The sequence below is a fragment of the Solenopsis invicta genome, chromosome 4, assembly GCF_016802725.1.
Source record: "Solenopsis invicta isolate M01_SB chromosome 4, UNIL_Sinv_3.0, whole genome shotgun sequence".
In the NCBI taxonomy this organism is placed as follows: domain Eukaryota; kingdom Metazoa; phylum Arthropoda; class Insecta; order Hymenoptera; family Formicidae; genus Solenopsis; species Solenopsis invicta.
In genome coordinates, this window is record NC_052667.1 from 19,053,387 (window position 1) to 19,075,486 (window position 22,100).

The following is a 22,100-nucleotide window of genomic DNA, read 5'->3' on the forward strand; positions in this document are numbered from 1 at the left end:
GCGCATTTTAAAAAATAACAAATTTCACCCTTACAGAATGTCTGTTCATCAAGCGTTGAATTATAACGATATTAGACAGAGACTTGTATTTTGCAACTTTATAAGACAGCAACCACTTGATTTCCACTTGAAAATTTTATTTTCTGACGAATGTACACTTAAAAGTGATGGATCTGTTAATACTTGGAACTCTCGTTATTGGGCACAAAATAATCCTCACTGGTTGAGAGAAGTAGATCATCAAACCATTTGGAAAGTCAATGTTTGGTGTGGAATTATTGGAAGTCAAATCATAGGTCCTGTTTTCTTTGACGAAAATCTAAACGGTGATAGATATTCCGCCTTGATAATGACAGATCTTCCTGTCTTACTAGAAAATATTCCTCTGCAATTGCGCCTGAACATGTGGTTCCAACAAGATGCATGTCCGTCTCATACATCGAGAGTTGCTCGTGCGGCATTAAATACTATGTTCCCCGACAAGTGGATAGGCAAATACGGTCCAATCAATTATCCACCCCGATCACCAGATCTCACCGTCCTTGATTATTATTTCTGGGGAAGGATAAAAAACTTGGTCTATCATGAACGTCCGACTACGAGGGATAATATGATTCGTAGAATAAGTGAAGCAATTCGATCCTTACGTGCCGAGGAAATTCTTCGAGCAACCAATGATTTTCAAAATAGAGTTGATGCTTGCATCGCAGAGAATGGTGCTCACTTTGAACATTTAGTCGCTTAACAAAACATACACTCATTCATTCCCGAACGTGAGAGGCAAGGGGACTCACGTGAATCAAGCATCCCAAACGTGAGAGGCAAAGGGACTCACGTGAATCAAGCACCCCAAACGTGAGAGGCAAGGGGACTCACGTGAATCAAGCACCCCAAACGTGAGAGGCAAGGGGACTCACGTGAATCAAGCACCCCAAACGTGAGAGGCAAGGGGACTCACGTGAATCAAGCACCCCAAACGTGAGAGGCAAGGGGACTCACGTGAATCAAGCACCCCAAACGTGAGAGGCAAGGCGACTCACGTGAATCAAGCACCCCAATGGGATGAAATTCTCGTCACGTCCACGTCGTTCATTCTGGATAATGCTAAGCACGGGAAAATGCATACAGTCAATCTGGACATGATTGATCATCAAACAGAATCAATCCAGTTAATAAACAAAAGCAGAGTACATAAAACTTTGACTCCCCTTTTCCTCCCCCATACACATACGCATGCACGTATGCACACACCCACACACAAGATTAAATCCGACTAAGTAACCACCACATGGTACATCTTGAGTAATGCTGATGCTGGCGGTAGTGTAACTTTCAAGCCGCACAACTCGGAAAGTAGTCAACGAAAATAAACATTCTTATAGTGTTTTGGAAAGGTCTTGACACCAGCTATTAGATTCTGGAATCAAAAATAGGGTGTTCCATTTAAAAAACTTAATGTGATTTCAATCTGACCTTGGCGACGCCATCCAAGGTCAAACTGATAAGATCATTGAATAGATCTTTTGAAACCCTACAACTTTCGTCTGAACATATTTTTGATTGGTCCTAATCCTGCGAAGAGAAAAGGGGTGTACGGGTGGTCTGAAACACCCTGTATACTTATAATTTGCGGCGCGCAATATCGCGGGCCTAAAATTTGCGGTGATTATTCGCGGTCCTGACGCGGCGTTCGCGAAACTAAATTTGCACACTCCCTCGTCCTCACCTGTGAGATGGTGGTGCCTGAAGAGGATTACCCGGGGAGGCTGCCCGGCTTGTGGGAACAAATCCCTTGAAGAAGACGTTTATCCACGTTCTCCACGTCATTTTTTCTTACTCACAATGTTCACTAATCGAGAGCACGGCTACGACTGAGGAACAAAAGGCTGTGCGAGAGCATCCTTTGTCGCACCGCGTATTTATATTTAATTGCATGTATATAGAATGACGAGTATCTTTTATACGTTGTGCTCTTCCCCAATATATGGGGGAAGGGGAGGAGTAGATTTTCATGAAACGATGATTCAAGGATCGACTGCCGCTGCATGACGCAAGCTTAGGCAAAGAAGTCGCGGATAGGTAGGCAAAATATCCTTGCAAATATGATCCGTTTTTAAATACATGATTTCCCGATCATCGCGCAACGATGATGATTCAAGATAGGTATCGACTACAGCTGGATAACGCAAGCTTAGACAAAAGAAGTCGCAAACGTCGGTGCGAACATCCACCGATATGTGGGATAGATTTTCATGAAACAATGATTTAAAACAGATACCAACAGGTTGCAATAAACAAATAGCGAGGCAATGACGATGCTTCCCTCAGTTGAATAAAAGGACAAAGGAGTTGCAAATGAAATACATAATAATTCAATTAGCGCTGAGACCTCACTACATCTCTCGGGAGCATACCGAATCGGTCGCAATATGCAGTGGTAAAAATGGCTGACTGTATTGAGGATGTTGAGTTGGAAAATGTTGGAAATATAGACAACAATATGGATATTAATAATGATTTGTTCGAAAATATGCAAGTGAATTTTGAGAATTTAATGGACAAAGAATTTGACGAAGAGTTACCCAACAATAATGGTTGCAATTAGAGTGAACATCCTGAGGATTTCGTGGAAAGAGTCATGCCAAATGCGCTAATCCATGCTTTGAATCAGAGTACAAAATATTTATTGTACTGATGATTTATTTTTGATTTATTTTTATTATATGTCGTATGATTCTCGATGCACCACTGTGTGCAACGTGCATGATTGAAAGTGCGCAATACAAATGGAGAGTAATGCGCGTTGCTCGAGATCATGAAACAGATTCTTTTATTGCGCTAAACGCACGGTTGATCTTGTACCAACTGCAGGCGATCATCGTTTCTGAAGATTCCATGTGACATGTGCCCAATATGTGTGTCTATACAATAAGAAAGACATTTATTATCAGTCAAAGCGTAGATCTCAATTTTTTTTAAGCAAAGTTCGCACAAGACCACTATCGCGTTCTGCACATACAGCGGTATTGTAATTCATGTAAAGGAAAAATTTGTGAGTATCCCGAGACAAAGTGTAATACTAAGTGTACGTACTAATAACTGTGACAAACATAAAGAACATTGAACATGAACTGCTTGAGCAATATTCGCAGGTCGCAAATTTAGCGGAATGTTTCACGTGGCTGCAACGATGCGAGGAGTGCCTTGCGCAGCTCGAAAAATGTTGTAGTAGTGCCAAAGTCCTTGACTCACCGTTGGCTCTAGACTATCCATAGTGGCGAGAATCGCGCGACTCGCGGGTGCAAAAGCGCAGTTAGAAAGACGTTTTGTGCACGTTGGTGGTGATGCGCAAGCTAGCGTCGGTGGCAAAAAATTGCTCGTGTGGCGCGAGATCGACGCAGCATTTGAGTCACGTATTCTTACGGGTGCTGTAATAAATGCAGGTTATATTGAGCCGCAGCATTTCTTGGAGGATGCTAGTGATTTGGTGATCGAGCAAGTGCTAGATGCTATCGCAAAACATGGAAGTGTAAAGGTGAACACTGTATTCAACGGTGAATTTGTAAACATTCGTGACAACCGCAATAATAAAAGTCTCGCAACGAAAAACTATGAACTGTACAGAGCATCAAATTTGCGCGGTACAAACAACGCGTTATTGAAGTAATATTAGCGATGCTTGATGAGTTTCAGGAACGCGATAGTGGTTAGGCGTTACACCGAATACAGAACTTGATGGCAAATATAAACAAACTTAATCCCATGCACGCAGGATGTTGCATCAAAATGCCGATAGAAGCAAGGGACAAACGTGCGGTAATTAATGTGCAATTGAAAGACAATGCTTGCTTCGCATGGTTGGTGATGGCTGCCATGTATCCCGCCGAAAATCATTCCGACCGGGAGTCGTCATATCCTCATTATTCGACTGTTTTAAAATTTGACGATATACAATTTCCAATTGTAACGCTGGTAATTTTCGCGCGGTGCGGTGGGAGTCAGGATACGGTTGCGGATAAGCTCGCCGGATTGGTCGGGTTCGATATAATAATCGCACTCGGTATTTAGCTGACAAAATACTAAATCTTTATTTGAATGTGATATTTACAAGTAGCCTCATAGCTTATTGCGTCTAACGCCTCGTGACAAGTGGACCCAGCCTAAGCGGGGACGCAATTGGCTTACGGTGGTCGCGACGACCAATCGCCGCTGAGCGGTCGGAATTGCGAGCGTTGGTAACGGTAGGCGCACGGGGACGCGTGGAATAACGAGAGCGCTAGGCGAGAGCCAAGATTGAATTACAAGACAAGAATTATAATAGCCGCGAGAGTACGGATGAAACGGTAGAGTGACAAATAATAATTCTAACTTATAATAAGAACTGAAGTACTAGAACTACGAGAATACTGACGAAATCATAAGAATACAAATAATCCAACTTAAACTAATCGCGTGGTTTGAAACGGACACGGTGTCCGGGGTGGTCGGGGAGCCGCGAAACGCGGGATTGGAGCGACGGCGACGATTCAGCGCCTCGCCCGAGCCGCCTCGTGCAAAATGAGGCGAAGGTCTCGTCAGGACGCGGATGCCCTGACGAGGCTTTAGGTGACAAGAGACTCTTCCCTGAGGAAGAGGACGGATTGGGATTGGCTAGGGATACCCAGCCTGTGAACTCGACGAGGATGATCGTCGTGGGCGGTGATTCGCCGAGGATACTCGGCTACGGAGCACGGCGAGGATGCTCGCCGTGATTGGCTGTGTACGGTATTCGGTATGACAGGATTAGTCGAGGATACTCGGCTAGCCGGAACGACGAAGATGCTCGTCGAGGGGAGTCGGGATGAGGCGAGTATTCTCGTCCTCTTGGGAGTCGGAGTGCGGTCGAGGATTCTCGACCTGTCGGATTCGGCGGACCGGGAAGATCTGTCTCGGCGTTCCCACCATGGTGGAAGTAGACATGGTGTGCGCGAAACTCGCAAACCACGCCCCTTTTTCGCATCGAGAGACTGTAAGTCCCCAAGTCTGCCAACTACGAAAAACTAAATGTTTGATGATATCAGGTTACTACAACTGTTTTGATTGCATCTTTGTCACACTCTGCTATATGTTCGTTGTGTCCTTTTCTCTGATACCTGATACATATCATTATGTCTCTGAAGGGTACCAAATAATGTATCCCTCTGATGAATTAATTCATATTAGTAAAATTGTTGAAAAATGCTTTATAAATTTTCATGGTGACTACTTTTCCCAAGAAAATTATGTAATACACAAAATAATTACACTTGTTAAAGAAAATATCGAATACTATCAATGCATTCTCGATGAAATATTATAATTAATGTTTGGTACGAACTCGTACTTATATACGAGTAGAAAAATAAATAAAAAATATGTTCAAAAAGATAGTAGATTAATGTTAACGTTACGGCTGAAGAAGGTCAAGTAAGACCGAAACGTTTCGTAATCACAATCTTTTTAGATTTTAATAAATTTATTAAATTAATAATCGTCTTGCTTGTTTACGGCCTATAATTAATCTGTGATTTATAACACGAGCGCGAAACCATTGGTTTAAATATATCAGAGTTTTTTTTATATAAATAAAAGTCGTTTATTATTATCCTTCATTATATTAGTTTTTTTCCTTTAATATTATCTTACATTTATATACTTTATTATTATCTTACATATCGTAGTTGTCGTTAAATAAAATTGACCAGAAATAATCAATTACAATTGGTACTGAACTGGTCACAAACAGGAGATTTTAAAACCAGCTCTTAGAAATTGTAATAATATTACGATATTCTTTGATTACTATGGAAAAGTTTATTTATAAAAGCCCGCGATGCTAGAAATGGCTAGAAATCGGTCCGAGTTCTCAGATCGAAAAGTTTGTAACCAATCAATGTTTAGCTTTTACGGAAAAGTGACAAGCTAATTGATCACACAGTTCTCAGCTCGAAAAGTTGCACCGAGTTTTAGCATTGTGGAGATGAATCTTAAGATTTTCTTTTCAAAATTATCGACATCTTCCATACGTTTTTTATATCGAATTTAATGTACATTTTATTATAATTATACGATAAGTGCAATCATACGACATTCACGCACGTATATGATAAAAAGAGACCGAAAGAATACTAAATGACGTGCGTGCAACGAAAACAAACACATTCAGTTGTAACAACTTTACGGAGTTAAACAAGGTTGGTACACATGGGGACTTACGGTCAAAAAATAAGTGAGAGGGCAAAGAATTAGAGAGAGACGCTTGCAAACTGCGCACACCATGTCTACTTCCACCATGGTTCCCACCATGGTGGAAGTATTACATTGTGTGTGCAAAATCCGCAAACCACGCCCCTTTTTCGCTTCGGATACCGCTCAGACCACAGGTGTACCAACTTCGAAAAATTAAATGTTTGATAATATCAGGTTACTACAACTGTTATGATTGCATCTTTGTCCCACTCTGCTATATGTTCGTTGTGTCCTTTTCTCTGAAAGAATTGCAGTTTGTACCGTTTGTAGTACGCGTGATTTCGAAAGACGTACGTAATTCGAGAGATTTTATGTGAAATTTAGTGAAGATGGTGCGTCGGTGCATTGTAAAATAAATAAGAAGCAATACTTAAAAAATGATGAAAGGAGAAAAAATAAAAAAATGAAAAAATTATTTCCGCAACAAAAACATAATTTTTGCAACAAAAAATAAACATAGACCAACTTTTGGTGACTTAGTCAACGATTTGCGAAAATTTTTAAAGAAAGACTGATCCTGCTTCCTTTAGAGTGTTATTATCTCAACAAGACTGCATTGACTTTCGTGGTAGATGAGCAACCTATACAAGTCAAACTTCCACAAAAATTAACAAAGTTTGTAAAATATCAATTTTACATTTACTCGCGGCATTTTGTGCGGATTGAGTAAAACGATCGCGGCTTTTCAAGCGGAACGATCTTAAGAATTTTATACATTACTCGCGGCATTTTGTGCGGATTGAGTAAAAAAATCGCGACTTTTCAAACGGAGCGATCTAGGAAAAGCACTATATATAGTGCAGTTCGCGGCCTTATGGCGGATCGAACTAATTTGGAAGATAATTAACTGAGAATTCTTTAAAATTAAATTTTTGTATTTGTTTTTTCTTTTTATATATTGAAAGAGACCTTCAAAGAGTCATTTTATTGCATTTTATGTAATTTTATTTGAAGCCTTTCCAGTTTAATTTATGTTAATATATGAACAAACTTCTTCAATTATTGTAAAATATTAAAAAATATTACTTACATGCAAATCACACTCTTCCTTCTGTTCGAGGCTCTCGTACGTTTCACGTATGCGATAAAAAAAGACCGAGAGAATACAACATGATGTGCGTGCAACGAAGACAACTACATTCATTTGTAACAACTTTGTGGAGTTAAATAAGATTGGTACACCTGGGGTCTGAACGGTCAGAAAACAAGCGAGAGGGCAAAGAATTAGAGAGAGATGCTTGCAAACTGCACATACCATGTTACTTCCACCATGGTTCCCACTGCCGGCTTATATATCCGAACGCACGATTGGGCGGACCAATCCGTGCGTTCGGTCGGCTGGCCTGGAGTGGGAGCGTTGCCGAACGCCACGGGCGGTGCGCGTGCTGCCGCGCGATCGCGACGTCAGGTTAGCTCGGTGCGCGCACGTAGCGTTCCGCCGGTGTATTGCTCGGGTGGACGGAGCGGAGTGGCAGTGCGCGCGAGATGGAGGGGCGTTTTGTTACACAATGAAAGTGAAAGACATTGAAAAATTTAAACGTTTAAACAACGTGTCGGTAAACGTGTACGGTACCGAATTTGATAGAAAAGAAAAGATACTTTACGTTGTACTGTTTCGTCTAATTGAAGATAAAAAGAAGAAACACATCAATCTTTTCTACGTGAAAGATAAACATGATGTCACCACTTTGCATGAATTAAGAATTTGTCGCGACTGGTCAGCTCGCAGCTAAACAAATATAATAGAAGAAAGTACATTTGCGATCGGTAAGTGTAATAATATAAAAAATTTTCACACTTTTAAAAATTGTTTAGTAAAAATAATTTGTTTATTACAGATACCTGCATTACTTCTACTCTGAAGAAAAATTGCAATCACACAAAGTGGAGTGTAAGAAAGTAAATGACTGCACCATCATACTACCGAGAGAGGACCAGAAATGGCTAGAATTTGAAAATTTTAATTGCAAGAAGCGTGTAGCCTTTGTGATTTACGTCGATTTGGAGTGCGTATTGAGGGAGATGAAGAACGAAACAGAGAATACGTCGAATTTCGCGTATCACGAGGTATTTAGCACAGCTTACTATAGCAGCTTACTATAACACAGCTAGCTATGTTAAATGCTCGTTTGACGACGCGTTATCAAAGTATTGTTTTTGTTGCGATAAGGACTGTGTCGCGTGGTTCGCAAAAGAATTAGAAAATTTAGCAAATGACATGAAAGCTCGAATATCCGCCAATGTTCCAATGAAACAATTAACTAGACAGCAACAAGAGGCATTCTTGAACGCAATGCATTGTCATATATGCGAAAAACCGTTTATATTAAATAAGCGCCTTACCCGTTATGAGTGGCTTGATAATCAACGGGTGCACGATCATTGTTATCTGACCGGCAAGTATCGCGGTCCCGCTCATAATAAATGTGATTTAAATTATAAGAATATGTACATTATTCCGGTCGTTTTTCATAATTTGAGCGGTTACGACGCGCATTTTATAATAAAAGAAATTTCTACCGCGTTTGAAGGCAAGATTTATTTACTACCGTAAATAAAGAAAAATATATTTTGTATACTAAACATGTCGCAGCTACTGGCGTAGGAACAGAATCGGGCGAAGTACAAAATTGTATACGATTTCGATTCATTAATTCATATAAATTCTTAAGTTGAGTCTCGAAAAATTGGCGTCATTTCTAAATATTGATCAATTAAAAATTACTTGTTCTGAATTTTCCTCGTTATCGAACGAGGATTTTGAATTGCTCAAACGCAAAGGCGTCTTTCCATGAGTACGTTGATGATGTCGACAAGGTTTTAAAAACGCGTTTACCACGGCGTGAATTATTCTACAGTTCGCTCACTGAGCAGACGATATCAGAGCATGATTACGCTCATGCCGAGAACGTATGATAGCGGTTCGCAATTGAAACCCTGGGCAAATATAACGATTTATATTTGAAAACGGATGTCTTATTACTAGCCGACATTTTTGAACAATTTCGCGATAAAAGCATGCAGAGTTACAATTTGAACCTTGCGCATTATTATACATTACCAGGCTATACATGGGATGCAATGTTGAAAAAAACAGGTATAAGATTGCTCACAGACATAGAAATGTTACTTTACGTGGAACGTGGGATTCGTGATGGATTAAGCCAATGCTCGGGCAGATATGCACAGGCCAATAATAAGTACATGAAATCGTACGATCCGTCAAAATCATCAACACATTATTAATATTACGATGTGAATAACTTTTATGGGTGGGCAACGTGTCAACCGTTGCCATACGGTGACTTTAAATGGGTCGAAAACGTTGACAATTTTGATGTAAACGCGATCGCATTGGACTTGGACACCGGCTATATACTGGAAGTCGACCTTGCTTATGAGAATTATCTGCACAATCAACACAGTGACTGTTCTGTCCTTCGAGCGATAAGCCTCCAGGGTCAAGGCAATATAAGCTTTTAGCGACAGTGCATGATAAAAAGCATTACGTCATCCACTACCACAATCTTCAACAGTGCACGCGTCATGGGCTTCGAATCGTAAAAATACATCGCGTACTTCAATTCGCTCAATCCACTTGGCCCAAAAATTATACAGAACTAAATGCAGAATTTTGAACAATCGCGAAAAACGATTTCGAAAAAAATTTATATAAATTGATGAATAATACAGTTTTTGGTAAAACAATGGAAAATGTATGTAATCACGCTGATATTAAATTAGTAACGCAATGGAAAAGCCGTTACGGGGCAAAAGCTATGATCGCTGCTCTGAATTTTTATAGTCGTAGCGTCTTTGTTGAAAACTAATTTGCCGTCGAATTGCGTAAACTCTCGGTAAAATTCGACAAACCCATATATGTCGGTATGTGCATACTCGACGTTTCAAAAAATTGTCTATACGAATTTCACTACGACTATATGCTTTCTTTGTATCAAAATAAATGTAACATAGCTTACACGGATACAGACAGTCTTGTGTATGTTATCAAGTGCGACGATGTGTACATGGATATGAAACGTGATATCACGAGATACGACACGAGCGATTATCCCGCGGACAACGTATATAATATGCCTCTCGCGAATAAGAAGGTTCCCGTGCTAATAAAGGATGAGAATTGTGGTATGATTATGACCGAATTTGTAGGACTAAAAGCGAAAACGTATGCGGTGAGAGTAGAAGGAAAAAGATACGAAAAAAACGAAAGGTGTAAAGAATAATGTAGTAGCGCGAACTATTACTTTTGAAGATTATAAGCGATGTTTGCATGACAACATAGAATTAACTCGCCGTCAAACATGCATACGTTCAAAGTTAGACCAGGGTTTGAATCTCCCAACTATCCGGAAAGAGCGTCTTAGTCAGTTTGACCACCAAGGCACTTGGTAATATTATTCACAACAACGAGATTACTCAGAAAACGTATTTTAAAACCGTCGTATAAAACCATGTACAGGATGTCCGGGAACTAAGAAACCTACCGCTTTAAGAATATAGAGAAGATAAAAAGGAACAAAAAAGTTTTATAACATTTTGCGATATTTGTTATAATTATTGAGTTATAAAATAAAACGTCTAAGCCAATGTGATGCGACGCCATCGCGCCTAGCTCGTAAGCAACGGCGCGCGGCGGGAAAGGTGACGCGTTGTTGTCTGAATTGGCACCGCGCGACAGTCTGAATTTGCCTCACCGCGTGTACATACACTGCAAAAATCAAATGTGTTATTTTAGCTGAAGCTTCTCCTTACACATTTGATAAATAATACATTTGATTTTTTCAGTGTACACGCTGTGCGGCGGATTTAGACCGTGGCGCCGTGCAAATTCAAACAAGGACGCGTCACCTGTCCTGCCGTGCGCCGTTACCTACGAGCTAGGCGCGATGACGCGGTGTCACCGCATATTGGCTTAGACGTTTTATTTTATAACTCGATAGTTATTGCAAATATCGCAAAATGGTATAAGAATTTTTTGTCATTTTTCATCTCCTCTATACTCTCAAAGCGGTAAGTTTCCTAGTTCCCGGACACCCTGTATATATATATATATATATATATATATATACACACACACACACACACACACACACACACACACACACACACACATATACACACACACACACGCACACGCACACACACACACACACATATATATATATATATATATATATGTATATATATACGAGGTGTGTTCAAAAAGTATCGCGAATTTTGAATTTTCGCGGGTTACGTATATTCGAATTTCGATCTTTTTGTGGCGTTATGTTGGTACTCATGTCTCTCACTTATGCCGACAAGCTCGGCCATTTTGAATGTTCACTTAATTGTTGACAGCTGCTTTGCTTGCACGTGTTTTGGATCGTCTTCGATTTTTACCTATTCAAAAAAATGGATCAAAGAACCTGTATCAAATTTTGTGTGAAAAACGAAATTAAGTGCGCGGATGCATTCCGAATGTTGACTGTGGCATACGGAGAAGCTACCTTGGACCGAAGCAACGTTTATCGGTGGTACAAAATGTTCTCAGAAGGCCGAGAAGATGTGAACGACGAAGAGCGTGCCGGACGCCCAAGCACTTCAACAACAGACGAAAAAATTAATGAAGTGGAGAAAATGGTATTGGCCAATCGTCGAATCACCGTTAGAGAAGTTGCTGAGGACCTAAACATATCGATTGGCTCGTGCCATTCGATTTTTATCAATGATTTGGGCATGAGACGGGTCGCCGCGAAATTCGTACCAAAATTGCTCAATTGCGACCAAAAACAGCATCGCATGAACATTGCTAATGAGATGTTGGACTCTGTCCGCGACGACCCAAATTTGCTCCAGAGGGTCATAACTGGTGACGAATCGTGGGTTTATGGTTATGACGTGGAAACCAAAGCTCAATCATCTCAATGGAAGCTGCCGCACGAACCAAGACCGAAAAAAGCGCGCCAAGTTCGGTCGAATGTGAAAGTTTTGCTGACAGTTTTCTTCGATTGCAGGGGCGTGGTGCATCATGAGTTCTTGCCACAGGGTAGAACGGTCAATAAGGAATATTACCTGCAAGTTATGCGCAATTTGCGCGAAGCAATCCGCCAGAAACGCCCGGATTTGTGGAAGAACAAAAATTGGCTTTTGCACCACGATAATGCCCCTGCTCACACATCGTTGCTTGTGCGCGACTTTTTGGCCAAAAACAACACACTAATGATGCCGCAGCCACCGTATTCCCCAGATCTGGCCCCCTGTGACTTTTTCTTGTTCCCTAAACTGAAGAGGCCCATGAAAGGACGACGTTACGCTACGCTTGACGAGATAAAGACGGCATCGAAGGAGGAGCTGAACAAGATAAAAAAAAATGATTTTTTGAAGTGCTTCGAAGATTGGAAAAACCGTTGGCAAAAGTGTATAATATCTCATGGGGATTACTTTGAAGGGGACAAAATAGATATTCATGAATAAATAAATAATTTTTGAAAAAACACAAAATTCGCGATACTTTTTGAACACACCTCGTATATATATATATACGAGGTGTAATCAAAAAGTAAGGTGACTTTTCATTTTTATAAAAAAATATTCATTTATTCATCCAAAATTATGTTATCCCCTTCAAAATAATCCCCCTCTGATACAATGCATTTGTGCCAGTGCTTTTTCCAGTCGTCAAAACATTTCTGAAATGCACTTTTGGGTATTGCCTTGAGCTCCTCCAGCGATGCAGCCTTAATCTCCTCAATCGTGGCAAATATTCGTCCCTTCATAGGCCTTTTCAATTTTGGGAAGAGGAAAAAGTCGCAGGGGGCCAAGTCTGGTGAATACGGTGGCTGAGGCATGATGATAGTATTGTTTTTGGCCAAAAAAGTACTCACTAGTAACGACGTGTGCGCAGATGCATTATCATGGTGCAGAATCCATGAATTTTCTTTCCACACTTCCGGACGTTTTTTTCTTATTGATTCACGCAAACGCCGCATAACCTCAAGGTAATACTCCTTGTTTACCGTACGACCTTGTGGTAGGAATTCTTGATGCACAACGCCAATCAAAGAAAACTGTGAGCAAAACCTTCACATTCGAACGAACTTGGCGTGCCTTTTTCGGTCTTGGCTCTCCTGGGCTCTTCCACTGGGATGATTGGGCTTTGGTTTCGACGTCATAACCATATACCCATGTTTCGTCACCAGTTATAACCCTTTTGAGCAGATCAGGATCATCATTGACGTCGTTCAACATGTCTTGAACGATGTTCATGCGACGCTGCTTCTGATCAAAATTAAGCAGTTTTGGAACGAATTTCGCTGACACACGTGTCATACCCAAAACATCCGTTAAAATTGATTGGCATGAGCCAAACGATATATTAAGATCATTAGCTGTTTCTCTAATCGTGATTCGACGATTTTTCAACACAATTTCTTTCACTTCCTGAACATTTTTGTCGGTTTTTGACGTGCTGGGGCGTCCAGAGCGAGGTTCATCGTTAACATTTTCTCGGCCCTCTTGGAATAACTTATACCATTTATAAACATTTTTTTTGCTCAAAGTTGACTCACCGTACGCCACTGTAAACATTTCAAGAGTTTTTGAACACTTTACAATGAACAATACCATTTTTTACACAAAAATTAATACAAACTCTCTGCTCCATTATTTTCAACAGCAAAAAATTGCCGAGCACGCAAACACGAGTCTAACCTTTATGCCTCTCACATAAAAACAACACATGCTGTATAGTCAAAACTGTGAACATATGATCGTGTACCAATACAACAAAAAAAAATTTGAAATTAGTGTGCACAGAGCGCGCAAAATTCAAAAAGTCACCTTACTTTTTGATCACACCTCGTATATATATTGTGACGGTGCAACTTGCGTTTGTTGTCCATCATAAGGGCCGTATGGCCTGACCGCAAAGCGCGACACGGATGCTGCGTCCTTCCGGATCGGGAGCAGGCGCGATTCCGTTGGCGCGACCGTTTAAGTGTGTGTGTTTGTCCCTGTTCCGTCTCTGCGCGCGCTATTAAATTGAAGTAGGCGGTAGGTCCGTCGAGGAGACAGCAGGTGACTGCGAGAAAACACCTTGCACTAGTAAAACATCTTGTCCACCCGGAAGCACCGAGGACGAAACAAGAATCCAGGAACTTCGCCGAAGGACTCACAGAGCATCCTGAGACGCGGGGGCTCGCAGGTTGTACCACTCACACTGTCTTTTCCGTTCGCCGCCGAACAAAAACCTTGTCTGTCAGAAGTTAATTTTTCAGGAACGGCTTAATACCATTCTGCAAGCGGAAGTGGCGTAAAGCCATGCAAACCAACGCGCAAAGGCGAGAACGAGAACGAGACGATAGCTAAAACCGTGCAGAGGAGGCGTCACGAGCCTGAGGCGGCGGCCATATGCCACCGGAGACAAGACCGGCCAATATCAGTTCCCGGGGACGCACAGTTGTCACTTTTGCTAACCTGAGCAAACAAAAGTCAAAAATCTGATTGAACATTTTAAACTCTTTCATTGCATAAAAATGAACATTTGAAAATATAAAATCTAAAAATAAATAATTTTTAAATCAAATGGGAAGTACTTGATAGAACCTGTTTCTGCAAGTCTTAGCGCGTCCCTGCTTATCACGGCTCGCGGTCACCTTTATTTCAATAAGCGAGATCATGCTGAATGGATACATTTTGTATGTTCTGGCTATGGATCCTACAAATATAAGTAAGTAAGCAACTTATAATGTAATAAAAATAGTAAGAATTTTTTGAATATAGGTCAAGGTTTATGGTTTTAACAATTGCTACCTTTTTTTAATATTTTCTAAGTTTGATAGAGTTGGGATTGATATGGATTGATCATATAAGTTGAATAAAATTATTAAGTTACTTCTTAATAATGATTTAAAATTCAATTTAGCTGCAACTATTCGCAACTTTAGATTTTGTATTCATTTTAAGGTCTGATATGCGAAGTCCGACGAGAAACAATATTTTGCGTTTGGCGAAATAACTCAAATATTAATTTAAAAATTGGTGCAGTTTTGCATTTTTTTATGCAGAAAAATAATTTTTCAGAGTATAAAAAAATTTTAAATGTATAATTAAGAAAAAAATCAGAAATTTTTGCAGTCAATTAAAAATTTATAATGTATTCATCAAAATTAATTTGTTGTCCTTTAGTAAAATTTTGCAAACATTAATTACATGTTTTATTAAATAAAATAATTTTGTTCATTCAGATCGACAAAAGTGACTACTGTGGGACGCCGAGAATTACCTGCCGAATTTGGGCCTCGCGCGCTATCGACGTCAGAAGCGCAGAACAATAGAATAATGTGCACACCATCAGGATCTAACCGCCTGATAACAGCCAATGCGGAAGCGGCAGCGGCAATAAGTGGGGCGCGACACCGCCGGCCTCCCGCAGGATCGAGGATCGATGCTTACTTGTGCTGTGAGCGTGCCCTGGGCCGGAGACCAGAGCCGAGAATCCAAGGGAATATCCATAGGGAACGCAGAAAAGTTTCATGCCGCGCTAAAGGGTGAAACGGGCGTCAAACAAGAATTGTAAAGTCACCGATTTTCGCGAAGGCGAGTGACGTTGCGACTAACAGAATTAAGTAGAATCCGCTCCGTAATTGTCGCGTATTTATTGTTCACAATATATATTTATATGTTTCTTACAAAATCAAATAACATCATTTTTATTTATCCACGAATTCTGCGATGCACTGAATCCCAGCCATTTCACGTAAACTTTGTTTCCTTTCTTCTTTAAAATTCTCTGAACTAAATAAACATTAGGATACTTCGCTTGATGTAATTCATGTTCGTCGCGGGTAAAATGCACCCGCGACGCTTTTCCCGCGATAATCTTCCAATAAATACTTGACGGGATTTGTATGCTGCACTTAACGATCGTAAACAACTCAGTTGTCCAATTTGGAGTATAGTTTTTTTCAAAAATTGTCTTGTTTTTGCTCACGTACCTTAGCTCCAACCTTGAATTTCGCAGGCGCAGCGATCTTAACATGGTTATACACCGTGTCGAGAAGTTTTTTAGCCAATTCTGGCGTTACATCCACTAGTCGCATGGATGCAACCTATCGTACGATGCTATGCGCGGTAATCTGAAATCAGACGCAGTAGCTCTACTTACTTGTAAGATCCTTGCAATGTAAACATTTTCCACATTTTCTCTTTCAAAGTTCTATTAAAACGCTCGATTATCGATGCTTTCATCACCGAATACGTGGAATAATGATGAATGTTGTACTTTTTCAAGAGTTTATGCACATCGGCGTTGTAAAACTTTTTGCCCATATCTGTTTGCAAGTTGCATGGACATCTTCCGCTCTTACAAATTATCTCGGCGATGACGTCAGCCGTCTCTTTTCCTCTCTTGCTCTTCATCGCTACTGCCCATGTAAATTTGATCAAAGCATCAATGACCGTTAGTATATAATGATGGCCTTTGTTAACATTCGAATATGGACGCATCTCGACGATATCAGCTTGCCACAGATCGTCAAATCCTTTGATTATAACACGTCTTCTTGGAAAATGTCGTCTTGCTGGAGCGTGTAAATCTTCCACGAGACGTCGTCTCCCGGAGCTAATTTTCTTTAATGAACTCATGTTTTTGGTGCGTATACTCGCGATGTAATTTATATCAGCTTCGGTTATTTTCTATCATCCTTTAGTAAACATTCTTTGTCTTCCGGTTTCTATCAATTAGATAATTTTACGCACTCATTCTTAACTCGATTTACAATCGTCCGATAACCATCTAATACTCGATCTCGAGTTTTTTCATGACAATCCTGAGCCGCGTGATATTTATCTGTCAACCGTTCCCCAACCATTTGTTATTTACTTAAGAACCGTTTAAAATCATTTGTCAGACATTCGTACCCGTCTTTACGACGTTCATTACCGCTTATTTTTATCGTAATGCTCGCACATCCTTTTCGAACAAAGTCAGCCTCCTGTCTGACTCGTTTCGCGAATATGCGATTAATTTATAATTATACCGGCTTTGCGAAGTTCCTCGATGATGGACAACATCTCGTTGCCGTGAGCATCGTTGCCGGCTCTATATGAAGCGTCAAGCAATCGGAATCGATCCCACCAGCTCGTTGGGATCGTGCACGTAATCAATCTTGTTATTGGTCAATCTTATGATAGATGGTACCATGCTTTTTCCACGTTTATGCGTAGACACAAGGGGGCCGATAATGTACCAGGTGTATGCATAAGTTTTTTCCGGTTTCACTAAGAGATGGCGCCAGCGAAAAGTACGCAGCGTATTAATTGGACACATACGTTATTTTGTTCGTCTGACATAGAACTACAAACACACACAAGTTGAGTCCGCCAAAAACTAGCGTCTTTGTTTTATTGTTCAGTGATCATGTCGAGTTTTGTGCCTGTAAAACAACATTTGCGGCACGCATTGCTTTTTTTATTTAATCAAAAGAAAAAGGATGTTGAAAGTCATCGTTTGCTGGTAGAAACATATGGTGAACACGCTCCGATGAACACGCATCGATTAGAACATGTGAGACATGGTTTCAACAATTTAAAAGTGGTGATTTCAATGTGAAAGACAGTGAGCGCTCTGGTAGACCACAAAAATGCGAAGACGAGCAATTGCAGGAGTTACTGGATGATGACCCAACTCAAACTCAACGGCAATTAGCAGAAGCATTACATGTATCACAAGAAACAATTAGCAGACGTTTACGAGCAATGGGAAATAATGTAAGTAAATGGGTCCCACACAATTTGAATGAACGTCAAATGGAAAATCGCAAAGTCACTTGTGAAATGCTGCTTCAACGCCACGAAAGGAAATCATTTTTGTATCGAATTGTGACGGGTGACAAAAAATGGATTTTGAAAACCCGAAGCGGAAAGAATCGTGGCTTTCACCTGACGAAGCCGGTCCATCAACACCAAAGCCAAATCGCTTCGGCAAGAAGACCACGCTCTGTGTCTGGTGGGACCAGAGCGGTATTGTGTATTATGAACTCTTGAAGCCCGGCGAAACCGTTAATATACAACGCTATCGCCAACAAATGATTAATTTAAACTACGCATTAATCGAAAGACGACCGGAATAGGCCAAAAGACTTGGCAAAGTGATTTTGTTACACGACAATGCGCCGTCTCACACAGCAAAACCAGTAAAAGACACCTTAAAATTTCTTGGATTGGACATCCTTCCGCACCCGCCGTATTCCCCAGACTTGGCGCCATCTGACTATCACCTCTTCGCATCAATGGGGCACGCGCTCGCAGAGCAGCACTTCAGCAATTTCGAGGAAGTTGGAAAATGGCTCGACAAATGGTTTACCGCAAAAGACAAGCAGTTTTTCTGGCATGATATTCATAAATTACCTGAAAAATGGGCGAAATGTGTAGAAGCTGATGGCCAATATTTTGAATAAAAAAAAATTAATTTTTTTTGAAAATTACGTGTTTCTTTTACCAAAAAACCGGAAAAAACTTATGCATACACCTGGTATCTATACTTGTATCCTTTGTTTCCTTTGATTGGATTGTCGGCTATGTAACTACGCCTATAAGTATTTGTTGCCAATAATATATTTTTATATTGCTGTTTATCATCTTCGGTGTATACGATCTCATTGGGGAATTTCTTGAAAATAAATTTGTACAATCCAGGCGTACCGGCGTATCATACATTGTCAATAAATATGGAATCGTCTTTACCGATGTTAAATTTTTTATCACCGAGTTTCACACCATCCTTATCAAAATAGACGCCGTACATTTTATCAATAGCAGTGACATCACCGTCACTAAAGAGCTGGCTTATATACTTTTGTCCCAATGGTCCAAGCTGGCCGAACAACGCTTTGCCATCTTCTCGCATTTGCACTTCTTTGGCGGACGTTTCGAACGATAATTCATCGTCGAAAATTAACTTCTTCCGCGCTGTTACTGTCGGTGTTTCCATCGACGATTCTATTGCTGTAGAATGAAGCATAGGTGAACCCAACGTAACGTTTGAACGTTTTCTTTTTCCCGATGTTACTTTCGAGAATTCGTATAAATCGTCATCGTCGTCGTCGCTCAGTCTTTTCTTAATTATTTTTTCTTCCTTGATTTCTTCTTTTTTAATTGGCTGAGATTCCTCGACAATCTGTTTAAGAGGTTTGACGATAAGCTTGAAACGTCTCTTCATCACGATCTCTTCCTCGATTTGACCTGTTTTCAGAGCGCGATGTTTCTTGCCTGATCGCCTCGCTCGTTTTTTCAATCTCTTTTGCGAGTTTCTCAAAATTATGGACAGTAGCCATGATGAACGTCTTTCAAGATATCGAGAACAACTAATCGTTTCGCAGTACCGCGAACTTGTTAAATCCTTTTCTGTATCGTCCATTAGCAAACTATCCTTGTCTATCACTAGAAATCCGTATTCGCGCTGCCAGCAAGCATGACACAATGTGCAAAATTCGTCGTACGACATGTCGTTGTTCACGTGATTGTTGTAAATATGTTTTAGATTAGTACCATCTTGTTTAAACAGGATTATTGGCATTATTGGGTATCAGATGTTTAGGTATCCTCGCGTACGTTTGACACAGGTTAAAGCAGTCGGCATTCAAGTGACGGCCCATCGAAAAGTATTCTCTGATCGCATCCTGCTTATCGCGTCGTCGAAGACAAAGATCGAATTCAGACGCGCCTCGCTCGGCGGAACGACATCTCTATTATTTGAGAATGTAAAGTATCCGATTTCATTGATCGATGTCAACAGATTTTCGAGATATTGATATTTTGGTTGCATTAACGACTTGGAATAAATATAAACATTTTCAAAACGTACACCGTGCGGACTCTCGAGCAGGCTTATAAGAACATTAGTCTTGCCGCACGAGGATGGTCCCACAATTATAGCGCGGATGGTACTTGGCAACATTTTGCCGTGCTTTCGCAACGGCGCGCTGCGTCCCATCATTTGCAATTTTTCGTCACAGTTTGTGACGCGTATCGTATGCGACTTCCGCACGAATTTCATGATTCACACTAAACTCGCGTGATACGTCAAGCGCCTATTTATAGGTGCGCGAAACCGCAAGTTGCTCAGTAGCAAAAATGTTTTTCACGCTGTCACATCCCTGTGATATTTTAGATCTGAGTGCTGAGCAGTTGAAATATATACCGAAAGTCCTACTGTTACACGTATATAGCAACTACATCAACCATGTTTGGGACAAGCTTTTGAGGCATATAAAAGCGGACCCGGAAGTTGGAACGTATCGTCGCTGCGACGAGCATTACAATCAGCCATGGCAGCGGACACACATTGACGGTCCCGCGCCGAGAATTAAGGATTGCGGCGAATGTCAGCATCGAGCGAAGGCTGCGTTGGAGGTCTACTGAATCAAGCGATAAACGCGTTTTTCTTTAATTACATATTCCCGGCTATCAGTTTTGCGGTCCAGGACCTCGGCTGAAGAAACGATAGGCCAGAGGTGACAGAGGCGTAAATCCATTGGACGCGGCATGCCGCGAACACGATATTGCGTATTCTCTTAGCAACGAACTCATCGATAGACACGCGGCGGACAAGGTGCTCGCTGATAAAGCGCTGGGACGCGTAATCGCGAGAGATTTGACTATCGGCGAAAAAGCCGCCGTTGCAGCCGTTTGAGCCGTGATGAAGGCCAGGACCAAAATCGGCATAAATATAAAAACGAGAAAGAGGAAAACAATGACAAAGAAAAAACGAATACTTCAGTTGGCGAAGTGAGGCGGTCTGTTGCCGATTTTGCCCGTGTTGGGCGCGATCGGATCTTCTCGCGGTGCAGCCGGTGTAGCGAAAGCGGTAAACAAAAGCAAAGCTGCACGACATCAGCTCGAGGAGCTGCAACGTCACAATCGCGCGATGGAACAAGATCGCGGGCTACATCTCGCTCTGTATAAGCGTGGAAGAGGATTACGTCTGGACCCATACAAACGCGGACAAAGTGTATCAGCAAAAAAAAACAACGCCGAGAAGACAATAACACAATTGCTTACGGGCGTGACCACCGACGTGCAATTGAATCAGCTGGCGAGACGTATGCACATACCGTATTTTAGAGGCGTTTTCATGCGTGACACTTTACCAACGAATGGTGCGCTTTGAAACGAAAGCGGTATCATCAATTTGGATGATACCACAGGCTCCAGGACTCATTGGGTCGCATATGCAAAGAGGAGCAACCGCGTAAAATATTTCGATAGTTTCGGCAATCTCCGACCGCCTCAAAATCTGGTGCGATATTACGGAAACAATGTTACAATCGAGTACAATCCAACGTCCTATCAGACGTACAATCAAAGTTTCTGCGGACAAGTGCTTGCGGTTTCTTCAGACTGTAGACTTTTAAAATGACCGACGTGGTGTCGCAAAGTCTCAGTATTCGTCAAGCATCTTTTCAGTCATGTCATTTACGTTAACGCTGAGCGGAAAGAGCAGCATTCTTGCTGCATATTATTTTTCAGCTATAGATTTAACCGATGGCGACTATGAGCTCGGCCTAACGTTCTTCGAGACTTATCACACGATACCGAATGTGAACGCCTCGAACAATAAATTTTATTTCGGCGAAAACGACACGGAAATGACAATACCCGAAGGATCGTACAAACTACGGGCCATAAACAAATTTTTGAAACACGCAATTTCGCAGAAACGTCCACGACGCGATGCCGATGGCACGATTGCCACTGTCCGCGACAACAACGACGATGATGATGCTGAAGAAACAGAGTTCCCGATAGTGATCCGCGCAAACTATAACACA

The 22,100-nt window shown here is 41.1% G+C and overlaps 2 protein-coding genes across 2 annotated transcripts in view; one reads left to right on the plus strand and one right to left on the minus strand.

Moving 5' to 3' along the window:
- LOC120357460 overlaps window positions 1-22,100 on the minus strand; it is a 121,710-nt gene that overhangs the window by 22,848 nt on the left and 76,762 nt on the right. The window lies entirely within an intron of this gene.
- LOC113005670 overlaps window positions 7,589-22,100 on the plus strand; it is a 144,312-nt gene continuing 129,800 nt past the window's right edge. The window contains exons 1-2 of the mRNA XM_039447767.1: window positions 7,589-8,034; window positions 8,106-8,334. The gene's annotated coding sequence lies outside the window, so the exon portion shown is untranslated. The remainder of the gene's footprint in view (window positions 8,035-8,105; window positions 8,335-22,100) is intronic.